Source organism: Ranitomeya variabilis, chromosome 5, assembly GCF_051348905.1.
Source record: "Ranitomeya variabilis isolate aRanVar5 chromosome 5, aRanVar5.hap1, whole genome shotgun sequence".
Taxonomy (NCBI): Eukaryota; Metazoa; Chordata; class Amphibia; order Anura; family Dendrobatidae; genus Ranitomeya; species Ranitomeya variabilis.
In genome coordinates this window covers 478,382,812-478,395,350 of record NC_135236.1, presented here as the reverse complement: position 1 = coordinate 478,395,350, position 12,539 = coordinate 478,382,812, and positions in this window count along the sequence as shown.

The following is a 12,539-nucleotide window of genomic DNA, read 5'->3' as shown; positions in this document are numbered from 1 at the left end:
TGGTTCATTTTAATGAAGGTTAGATCATCAACATTTTGGGTAGCCAGTAGTGTTGAGCATTCCGATACCGCAAGTATCGGGTATCGGCCGATATTTGCTGTATCGGAATTCCGATACCGAGATCCGATACTTTTGTGGTATCGGTATCGAAACAACATTAATGTGTAAAATAAAGAATTAAAATAAAAAATATTGCTATACTCACCTCTCCGACGCAGCCTGCACCTTACCGAGGGAACCGGCAGCGTTGTTTGCTTAAAATTCGCGCTTTAACTTCCTTACTTGAAGTCCCGGCATGTGACCGCGATGCAACCAATCACAACGCCGGAACGTAATTTTAAAATCCTGAAGGACCTAAAATTACGTCACGGCTTGCTGTGATTGGTCGCGTCGCGGTCACATGGGCGGCGCGCGACCAATCACAAGCCGGGACTTCAAGTAAGGAAGTTAAAGCGCGAATTTTAAGCAAACAACGCTGCCGGTTCCCTCGCTGAAGTCCAGGCTGCGTCGGAGAGGTGAGTATAGCAATATTTTTTATTTTAATTCTTTATTTTACACATTAATATGGTTCCCAGGGCCTGAAGGAGAGTTTCCTCTCCTTCAGACCCTGGGAACCATCAGGAATACCGTCCGATACATGAGTCCCATTGACTTGTATTGGTATCGGATATCGGTATCGGATTAGATCCGATACTTTGCCGGTATCGGCCGATACTTTCCGATACCGATACTTTCAAGTATCGGACGGTATCGCTCAACACTAGTAGCCAGAAAAGTCCTTTTTTCGGTCAGTATTGAACCAGCAGCACTGAATACTCTTTCTGACAGCACACTAGCTGCTGGGCAAGCAAGCTCCTGCAATGCATATTCAGCCAATTCAGGCCAGGTGTCTATTTTGGATGCCCAGTAAAGGGGAATGATGGTTGAGGGAGAACATCGGTAATGGAGGAAAAATAGTTAGTAACCATACTGGACAAATGTTGTCTCCTGTCACTTTGAATGGATGCTGCTGTACCTGTCGTGTCTGCGGTCATTGCGAAATCACTCCACAACCTGGTCAGAAAACCCCTCTGTCCAACGCCACTTCTGATCTGTGCACCTCTAACACCTCTGCCCTGTTGCCCCCTGCAGCTCGTGTGAGAACCATCACCGGCGCTGTGTGCTGGGAATGCCTGAATCAAACGGTCTACAAGAGTAGCTTGTTTGGTTGCCAATATCTGTTCGAGGTTCTCATGTGGCATGATATTTTGCAATTTGCCTTTATAGCGAGGATCAAGGAGGCAGGCCAACCAGTAATCGTCATCTGTCATCATTTTTATAATGCGTAGGTCCCTTTTGAGGATACGCAAGGCATAATCCGCCATGTGGGCCAATGTTTCAGTTGTCAAGTCAGTGCATATGCTGGGTTGAGGAGCACTTTCTGGCTAATCAATGTCACTTGTTTCCCTCAAAAACCCTGAACCCGGCCTTGCACCGCCAGCAGTTTCTATTGCCCCCTGAGAAGCTTCCTCATCCAAAAAATAGTCATCCCCATTATCCTCCTCATCCTCCTCCTCTTCGCCCGCCACCTCGTCCTCTACACTTCCCTGAGCAGACAATGGCTGACTGTCATCAAGGCTTCTCTTCTCCTCGGCTGCAGACGCCTGTTCCTTTATGTGCGTCAAACTTTGCATCAGCAGACGCATTAGGGGGATGCTCATGCTTATTACGGCGTTGTCTGCACTAACCAGCCATGTGCATTCCTCAAAACACTGAAGGACTTGACACAGGTCTTGGAGCTTCGACCACTGCACAGCTGACAACTCCATGTCTGCCATCTAACTGCCTGCCCATGTATGTGTATCCTCCCACAAATACATAACAGCACGCCTCTGTTCGCACAGTCTATGAAGCATGTGCAGTGTGGAGTTCCACCTTGTTGCAACGTCGATGATTAGGCGATGCTGGGGAAGGTTCAAAGACCGCTGATGGTTCTGCATACGGCTGGAGTGTACGGGCGAATGGCGGATGTGAGAGCAAAGTCTGCGCACTTTCAGCAGCAGGTCGGGTAACCCCGGATAACTTTTCAGGAAGCACTGCACCACCAGGTTTAAGGTGTGAGCCAGGCAAGGAATGTGTTTCAGTTGTGAAAGGGCTATGGCAGCCATAAAATTCCTTCCGTTATCACTCACTACCTTGCCTGCCTCAAGATGTACAGTGCCCAGCCATGACCGAGTTTCTTGCTGCAAGAACTCGGACAGAACTTCCGCGGTGTGTCTGTTGTCACCCAAACACTTCATTGCCAATACAGCCTGCTGACGCTTGCCACTAGCTGTTCCATAATTGGACACCTCGTGTGCAACAGTGGCAGCTACGGATGGAGTGGTCGTGCGACTGCGGTCTGTGGACGAGCTCTCACTTCTGCTGGAGGACGAGGAGGAGGAGGGGGGACGAACGCCTACAGCCAACTGTTTCCTAGACCGTGGGCTAGGCAGAACTGTCCCAATATTACTGTCCCCTGTGGACCCTGCATCCACCACAATAACCCAGTGTGCCATGATGGAGACGTAATGCCCCTGGCCATGCCTACTGGTCCATGCATCTGTTGTCAGGTGCACCTTTCTACTCACAGATTGCCTGAGCGCATGGACAATGCGGTCTTTTACATGCTGGTGGAGGGCTGGGATGGCTTTTCTCGAAAAGAAGTGTCGACTGGGTAGCTCGTAGCGTGGTACAGCGTAGTCCATAAGGGCTTTGAAAGCTTCGGTTTCAACTAACCGGTAGGGCATCATCTCTAACGAGATTAGTCTAGCAATGTGGGCTTTCAAACCCTGTGTACGAGGATGCGAGGATGAGTACTTCCTTTTCCTAACGAGAGTCTCATGTAGGGTGAGCTGGACTGGAGAGCTGCATACGGTGGAACTAGCGGGGGTGCCGGTGGACATGGGTGACTGAGAGAGGGTTGGTGATGGTATTCTTGATGGTGCCCTACATACAGTTTTTCTGACCACAAACCTGGTGATTCCCTGACTGCTTTGGCCTTGCGACGAAACCGCAACATTACCTGCAGGTGGTGTGGTAAACGGTGGGCTTACAGTGAGGGAAGGGATGTCGCCTTGCTGATTAGCTTCATTGTGAGAGGGTGCTACAACGTTAAGGGACGTTTGGTAGTTTGTCCAGGCTTGCAAGTGCATGGTGGTTAAATGTCTATGCATGCAACTTGTATTTAAATTTTTAACATTCTGACCTCTGCTGAAGGTCCTTGAGCATTTCTTACAGATGACTTTGCGCTGATCATTGGGATCTTGGTTAAAAAAATTCCAGACTGCACTCTTCCTAACGGATACCTTTTCAGGCATTGCACACTGAGCTACTTTAACCTGATGGCCACGCTGTCCTACAACTGGTTTTGGTTTTGCCACACGTTTTTGGCCAGATACGGGCCTGCCAGATGGAACCTGTTGCGATGTTGATGCCTGCTGCGGCTCCTCCTCCTCCGCTTCAGAGCTACTGCCGCCTGCACCCTGTTCCCCTAATGGCTGCCAATCGGGGTCAACAACTGGGTCATCTATGACCTCCTCTTCTATGTTCTGTGCACCTTCCTCTGGGTCACCGTGTAAGCCAGTGCTATAGCGTTCGTGATGGGGCTCCATAGTCTCATGGGGTCAGATTCTGGATTAGTACACTGCGAGGGCAATGTTCTGATCTGAGTCAAAGGAACAGCATAATAATCTGGCTGTGGCTGTGCATCTGTGCACTCCATGTCCGATTCATCTTGTAATGGGCATGGCCTGTTAACAATTTCCCTTTCTAACCCAGGCACGGTATGTGTAAAGAGCTCCATGGAGTAACCAGTTGTGTCGCCTGACGCATCCTTCACTGTTGTTCTGGGTGAAGGACACAAGGAAGCGACTTGTTCCTGACCGGGAGCATCCACTGACGACGCACTGCTCTGACATTTGGCACTTTCCGAGGAGGAGGCAAAAGAGCTAGAGGCAGAGTCAGCAATGAAAGCCAATACTTGTTCCTGCTGCTCCGGCTTCAAAAGCGGTTTTCCTACTCCCAGAAAAGGGAGCCTTCGAGGCCTTGTGCAGCCAGACGATGACGCTGGCTCAACAACTCAAGACTTAGGGGCTATACTGCATTTCCCAAGACCACCTGATGCTCCATGACCACCACCACTACCATCATTACCAGCTGCCAATGACCGCCCACGGCCACGACCTCTTCCACCAGACTTCCTCATTCTTGGAAAAATGTTACCAAACTAACAACCGTTATGTGGTCCTGTAAAACCAGGTACAAGGTGTGCGTGAACTTGTTGGGAATGTAAATCTCCCTTTTTTATGTGTGGGAGAATGCAGTGAAAAATGAGGCCCACTGTATTACACTAGACAGTTTGATTGGCAGAAAGAGGCTGGCAGATATGCCACTAACAGGAGTGACGCAAATGCACACACTGGCAATAGAAATGTCCCTCTTTGTGTGTGGGAGAATGCAGTGAAAAATCAGGCCCACTATATTACAGTAGACAGTTTGATTGGCAGAAAGAGGCTGGCAGATATGGCACTAACAGGAGTGACGCAGATGCACACACTGGCAATAGAAATGTCCCTCTTTATGTGTGGGAGAATGCAGGGAAAAATCAGGCCCACTGTATTACACAATACACAGTTTGATTAGCAGAAAGAGGCTGGCAGATATGGCACTAACAGGAGTGACGCAGATGCACACACTGGCAATAGAAATGTCCCTCTTTATGTGTGGGAGAATGCAGGGAAAAATCAGGCCCACTGTATTACACAATACACAGTTTGATTAGCAGAAAGAGGCTGGCAGATATGGCACTAACAGGAGTGACGCAGATGCACACACTGGCAATAGAAATGTCCCTCTTTATGTGTGGGAGAATGCAGGGAAAAATCAGGCCCACTGTATTACACAATACACAGTTTGATTAGCAGAAAGAGGCTGGCAGATATGGCACTAGCCGGACTGACGCAGATGCACACACTGGCAATAGAAATGTCCCTCTTTTTTTTTGATATGGGAGACAAGGGATTGAATCAGGCCCACTGTATCACGGTATAGTTCCTGTGGCACAAAATGACTGACAAATACCACAGACAGCACTCGCACACATGCACAGGTTTGGCAAGATTATTCTCCCTTTATTTTAATTTTTTTGGGGGATATGTGAGACAAGTGATTTAATCTGGCCCACTGTTACACAGTAGGTTTTCTGTGGCAGAAAATAAATAAATAAATGCCACACACAGGACTGGCACTAATGCAGATTTGCCAATCTTAATCTCCCACTTTTATTTTTGTTTTATGGGAGAATTGTGAAGAAATCAGGCCCACTGCTACACAGTAGGTTTTCTGTGTCAGAAAAAAAAAGACAGATGCCACACACAGGACTGGCACTACTGCAGATTTGCCAATCTTAATCTCCCACTTTTTTTTTGTTTTATGGCAGAATTAGGAAGAAATCAGGCCCACTGTTATACAGTAGGTTTTCTGTGGCAGAAAAAAAAGACAGAAGCCACACACAGGACTGGCACTAACGCAGATTTGCCAGTCTTAATCTCCCACTTTTTTTTGTTTTATGGGAGAATTGTGAAGAAATCAGGCCCACTGCTACACAGTAGGTTTTCTGTGGCAGAAAAAAAAAGACAGATGCCACACACAGGACTGGCACTACTGCAGATTTGCCAGTCTTAATCTCCCACTTTTTTTTTTTTTTTATGGGAGAATTAGGAAGAAATCAGGCACACTGTTATACAGTAGGTTTTCTGTGGCAGAAAGTGGCTTGAAGAGATATAAAAAAAAAAAAAAGTACTACAATTACTATCTCCCTACAGTAATCTCAGAAATGTGTGGCAGGCAGCAATAAAAAGGAGTGCTGCACACAAAAGTCAAAAGTGTGGACAAACAAACAAGATAGCTGTGCAGAAAGGAAGGAGCAACAGGATTTGTGCTTTGAAAAAAGCAGTTGCTTTGCACAGCGGCATACACACAGCAACGCAGCTATCAGGGAGCCTTATAACCTACAGAGCTGATGCACAGAAATCTAGCCTCCACTGTCCCTGCAAAGAAAAGGTGGTGTTGGACAGTGGAAATCGCTACAGCACAAGCGGTTTTGGGGTCAATTTACCCTGCCTAACGCTATCCCTGCTTCTGACGAAGCGACAGCATCCTCTCCCTACGCTCAGATCAGCAGCAGTAAGATGGCGGTCGGCGGGAACGCCCCTTTATAGCCCCTGTGACGCCGCAGAAAGCAAGCCAATCACTGCCATGCCCTTCTCTAAGATGGTGGTGACCGAGACCTATGTCATCACGCTGTCCACACTCTGCGTGCACCTTCATTGGCTGAAAAATGGCGCTTTAAGCGTCATATGAAACGCGACTTTGGCGCGAAGATCGTGTACCGCATGGCCGATCCCACGCTGGGATCGGGTCGGGTTTCATAAAACCCGCCTTTGCCAAAAGTCGGCGACTTATGAAATTGACCGATCCGTTTCGCTCATCCCTAGTGGAGACATCTCAGGATTGAGATTCTCAGGGATTGAAAACTAGATCTCCCACTGGTTTAAATCTGAGACAGGATTTTATTCTCCAATTTTAAGAATTCTTCTACATTTATGTGAGATTGTCATTTTTTTGTAATGCTTGATATATGACTTTAACATATATGTTGTAAAAAAAAAATATATATATATATCTACTATATAATTGTCTAAGGGTACTTCCGTCTGTCCTTCTGTCTGTCACCGTTATTCGTTCGCTGATTGGTCTCGGCAGCTGCCTGTCATGGCTGCCGCGACCAATCAGCGACGCGCACAGTCCAGAAAAAAATGGCCGCTTACTCCCCGCACTCACTGCCGGCGCCCGCATACACCGCTCACACAGGGTTAATGCCGGTGGTAACGGACCGCGTTATGCCGTGGGTAATGCACTCCGTTACCGCTGCTATTAACCCTGTGTGTCCCCAACTTTGTACTATTGACGCTGCCTATGCGGCATCAATAGTACAAAATGTAATGTTAAAAATAATAAATAAATAAAAAAAACCTGCTATACTCACCCTCCGCCGCCTTTCTCGCTCCTCGCCACGCTCCCCGGACCGCTCCATTACAACCGTCAGCTTGCGGTGCGGTCCCGTCCCAGGGCTAGTGTGCGGCAAGGACCTGCCGTGACGTCACGGTCATGTGACCGCGACGTCTTCATAGGTCCTGCTCCCACCAGCCCTGGCACTTGCAATGGAACTCGGCTTCAGGAAAATGGCCGCCGCGATCTCGATCTGCGCACGCGCAGCATCCAGCGGCCATTTTCCTGAAGCCAACCACTACCATCTGCACAGGATCCCAGGAAGAGAAGAGGCGGGACGCCGAGGAGCAGCGACAAGAATGGTGAGTATGATACACTACAAGGGGCCCTCGGATCGTTAGGTGAGTATGTTTATTTTTTATTTTTTGGCCCTATACGTGCCTCGGTAATATACTACGTCACTGGGCAATATCCTACGTGGCTCTGCTGTATACTACAAGGCTGGGCAATATAATACGTGGCTGGGCAATATACTACAAGGCTGGGCAATATACTACAAAGCTGTGCAATATACTATGTGGCTCTGTGCAATATACTATGTGGCTCTGTGCAATATACTACATAGCTGCGCAATATCCTACGTCGCTGTGCTGTATACTATGTAGCTGGGCAATATACTACGTCGCTGGGCAATATACTACGTGACTGGGCAATATACTACGTAAATGGGCAAAATACTACGTGGACATGCATACTCTAGAATACCCGATGCGTTAGAATCGGGCCACCATCTAGTATATATATATATATATATATATATATATATATATATATATATATATATATATGTATATATATACTGTATTTTTGCTTCTATTTTCTTTTTCTGTTACAATTTTTTTGTTTTTATATTGTTTTGTTTGACATCTTAATGTTCCTTTATTGGATACCACACTATGGTAACAACCATCATGTGATATGCAGTTGCTTAAATGCCAAACTGTTCAGACAGCAAATATATAATGAATAAGACACTTTGTCGACACGCGTGGATCTGAGACCTCCATCTTTGCACTATCATATTGTCAGTCAGTCTTTTATGGAGCATTTTTTATATGGCTAAAATAAAAGCTATGTTTTAAATTTAGTTTTTTTTCCTTCCTGAACTCCTTTTTTTTCCTATGTGTTTATGATTCTATGTATACCCCAAAATTCTGTGCCGTCTACAGATTACCCTTATTTCTCTAGATAGTGGCTAGACAGGGGGATGTCAAATTTTGATTCTTACATTCTGCAGATGTTTGTTAATCCGTTTCTTCATAGAGCACTTTGTGCACCCTTTGTATAGTTTATTTCCGTGGCATTTCATTCAATAGATACCACTTTTATAGTGCATGTAATATGGTCTGAAATATTGTTTTCCGTATCCCCTTGTTAAATCACAGTGATTTTTTACTGTGCAGTACCTGACACACTCAACGTTTTTTACATGGAAGAAGCCTTCAAGGATCGAGGGGAAAAAAGGTTGCTTTCATCTGAGCCTGTCTCATCTCAAGGACTGAAGGAGCAATCATATTCCCAAGATTGTGGGCCTTCCAAAATATAAACCGAGGATGATTTGGCAGTTTTTCACCAATATTTTTGTCACCAATTGACTTCTTACTGTTGAGTATCGTTACAGTTTACAGAAGTGGGATAGCCTGTGATCAGTTTATTGCCAAAGAACCCTTGTAAAACAGATAGCAGATAAACCCATCAAAAATCTGTTCTATACCTGAATTCCATTGCTTTGGCACCATCAAAAATCAGGTAAATCCATCAAAAATCTGTTCTATATCTAAATTCCACTGCTTTGGCACCATGTGCATGGACTACTGCAATTCCCATTTAGGTTTTTAGGACGGTTGCAGAAACATCTGGAGCAAATCTGCCTTGTGTGAATATACCGTCAATAATTTCTTTCTCATACACTGCAGTGCTGACTATAAAAAGCAAGTTGTAGTTGACAAGGTCTTCTGCCTTTACATTGAAATCCCACTGTTAATTTTGTGCTTAAAGCGAACCAGTCAGCAGGATTTTGATAATTAAACTACAGGCATTGTCAAATCGGCAGTGTTAAAATTAATAAAATGATACCTGGGGTGTAGAAAACCATCTTGTGGTTTTTATGTAATCAGTGTTAAAAGTTTTCAGCTAATGATATGCCCGTGCTCTGAGGCGGGACGGTAGACAGAGTTTTATCTTCCTGCTCTAAGCCAGAGAAACCAAGGAAAGACCTGCCCACAGGCCACCCCAAAGCACAAACAGTCTGTCTCTCTCTCTGTCTCTATAATGAGGAACATGTTTGTGTTTTGGGGCGGTCTGTGAGCAGGTCTTTCCTTGGTTTCTCTAGCCTAGAATACCAAGATAAAACTCTGCCTACCATCCCACCCTGGAGCATGGGCATATCATTAACTGAAAATGTCTAATTTTTAAGGGCTGTCCCACACGTCCAGATAATTCCGGTACCGGAATAAATCGGTACCGGAGTTATCCGTGTCCGTGTGCCTGGGAACTCACGTAGGCCATACGTGCGGCACACGTGTGCCGCCCGTATGGCAAGTGGGTACCACACGGAGCGGGTGGTACCCACGCGTGTGGTCCCCTGCATCGTGCTGAAGCCGCGATTCATATGTTCCCTGCAGCAGCGTTTGCTGCAGAGAAAATATGAAGAATAGTGTTTAAAATAAAGATCAATGTGTCCGCCGCCCCCCCACCCCCTGTGCACCCCCCCCCCCCCCGCTGTTCAGAAAATACTTACCCGCCTCCCTCGCTGCTTCCTGGTCTGGTCGCGGCTTCTAGTGTATGCGGTCACGTGGGGCCGATCATTTACAGTCATGAATATGTGGCTCCACCTCCCATAGGGGCGGAGCCGACTATTCATGATTGTAAATGAGCGGCCCCACGTGACCGCATACAGTAGGAGGCGCGGGGCAGAGAGGAAGGAGTGACAGCCAACGTGGGAGCGGGTGAGTATTTTCAGGACAGCGGGGGGGCGCACAGGGGGTGGGGGGGCGGCAGACACATAGATCTTTATTTTAAACACTATTCTTCATATTTTCTCTGCAGCAAACGCTGCTACAGGGAACATATGAATCGCGGCTTCAGCACCATGTGGGGGGGACAGCGCTTACTGCAGCGCTGTCTCCTGCACGCACACGGACCCCAGACGGAGAACGTCCGTGTGAGGTCCGTGTTTTACACGGACCCATTGACTCTATTGGGTCCGTGTAATCCGTGCGCTCCCACGAACACTGACATGTCTCCGTGTTTGGCACACGGAGACACGGTCCGCAAAAAATCAATGACATCTGAACAGATGCATTGATTTTTATGGGTCTACGTGTGTCAGTGTCTCCGGTACGTGAGGAAACTGTCACCTCACGTACCGGAGCCACTGACGTGTGAAACCGGCCTAACACTGATTACATACGAACCCCAAGATGGATTTCTTTACCTCAGGTATAATGTTAATCAGTTTAACACTGCCAACATGACAATGCCTGTAGTTTACAAAGTAAAATTGTGCTTACAGGTTTGCTTTAAGTCTAATGTAGAAGGAAAACATCTTCCCTCTTTTGTATTCAGTTTTGTATCCAGTCAGCACTGTGTCCCCCACTTTTCTCACTTTCTTAAGCCAATTAATAAGGCCCAGCAATAGACAATCTATTTAACCTGTAACTTTTAGAGATTCAAACCCATCTGTCTTGATATGCAACCTTTCATATTTATAAGACTTACTTAAAGGTACCGTCACACTAAACGATATCGCTAGCGATCCGTGACGTTGCAGCGTCCTGGATAGCGATATCGTTGTGTTTGACACGCAGCAGCGATCAGGATCCTGCTGTGATATCGCTGGTCGTTGAACAAAGTCCAGAACTTTATTTGGTCGTCAGACCGGCGTGTATCGTCGTGTTTGACACCAAAAGCAACGATACCAGCGATGTTTTACACTGGTAACCAGGGTAAACATCGGGTTACTAAGCGCAGGGCCGCGCTTAGTAACCCGATGTTTACCCTGGTTACCAGTGTAAAATGTAAAAAAAACAAACTACATACTCACCTTCGCGTCCCCCGGCGTCCGCTTCCCACACTGACTGAGCGCCGTAAAGTGAAAGTGAAAGTACAGCACAACGGTGACGTCACCGCTCTGCTGTTAGGGCCGGCGCTCAGTCAGTGCAGGAAGCAGATGCCGGGGGACGCGAATGTAAGTATGTACTGTTTTTTTTTTTTACATTTTACGCTGGTAACCAGGGTAAACATCGGGTTACTAAGCGCGGCCCTGCGCTTAGTAACCCGATGTTTACCCTGGTTACCCGGGGACCTCGGCATCGTTGGTCGCTGGAGAGCGGTCTGTGTGACAGCTCTCCAGCGATCAAACAGCGATGCTGCAGCGATCAGCATCGTTGTCTGTATCGCTGCAGCGTTGCTTAGTGTGACGGTACCTTAAGATGTTCTTGTTTGGTCACCTATTAGTAAGGTATATCATTTCACCTTTGAATCCATTCTTTATTGATATTAACTAGTGATGAGTGAATATACTCATTACTCGAGATTTCTCCTGTCCTCCGAGTATCTGGTAGTGCTTGTAGATTTAATTTTCATCACCGCAGCTGAATCATTTACATCTGTTAGCCAGCATAAGTACATGTGGGGGTTGCCTGGTGGCTAGGGAATCCCCACATGTAATCAAGCTGGCTAACAGATGTAAATCATTTAGCTGCAGTAATGAAAACTAAATCTCCGAGCACTAAAAATTACTCGGAGGACACCCGAGCATGCTCGGGAAATCTCGAGTAACGAGTTTATTCGCTCATCACTAATATTAACCAATTTAATAATGTTGATTGATCACATTCACTATATACTGATTGAATTCTGTGTACAGACGAAGACCTACCTAAAATAAAAATTATTTCCTATATATCCGGGGGTTGTTAATCATAGTGTGCTCTGCTGTGGCTTGTCTTTATGCCAGAAACAGTCAAATAATCAAACTGCAGATGTTGGTAGAAAAAAAATCTGCCTATATTTAAACAGTGGCATGAATCCAAACAACCAGAGAAAATGTGCTGTGAGCATTGGAAGAATGTTATGCCCTCCCTGTTTTTCTTAGCGAGCAGTATATAATAACCAGACATTTGTATTGATCAAAGAACTCTTCCATGGATGGACATGTCAAGTCTACTTTTGATCTTACTCAAGTAATTTTGCAGTCACATTTCTTTATTGATTAGTACATGGTATTAGGGTTGAGCGACTTTCATTTTTTTAAGATCGAGTAGGGTTTTGGGAAACCCGATTTTGTCCAGAGTCGAGTCGAGTGCAGTCGGCCGATTATCGCTAAAAGTCGGGGATCGACCGAAACACGAAACCCAATGCAAGTCAATGGGGAAGCATAGTCGGCAGTGAGTGGAGGCCAGGAAAACACCTACAGTGCCCATTTTAATGCCAAAAACATCCATTCT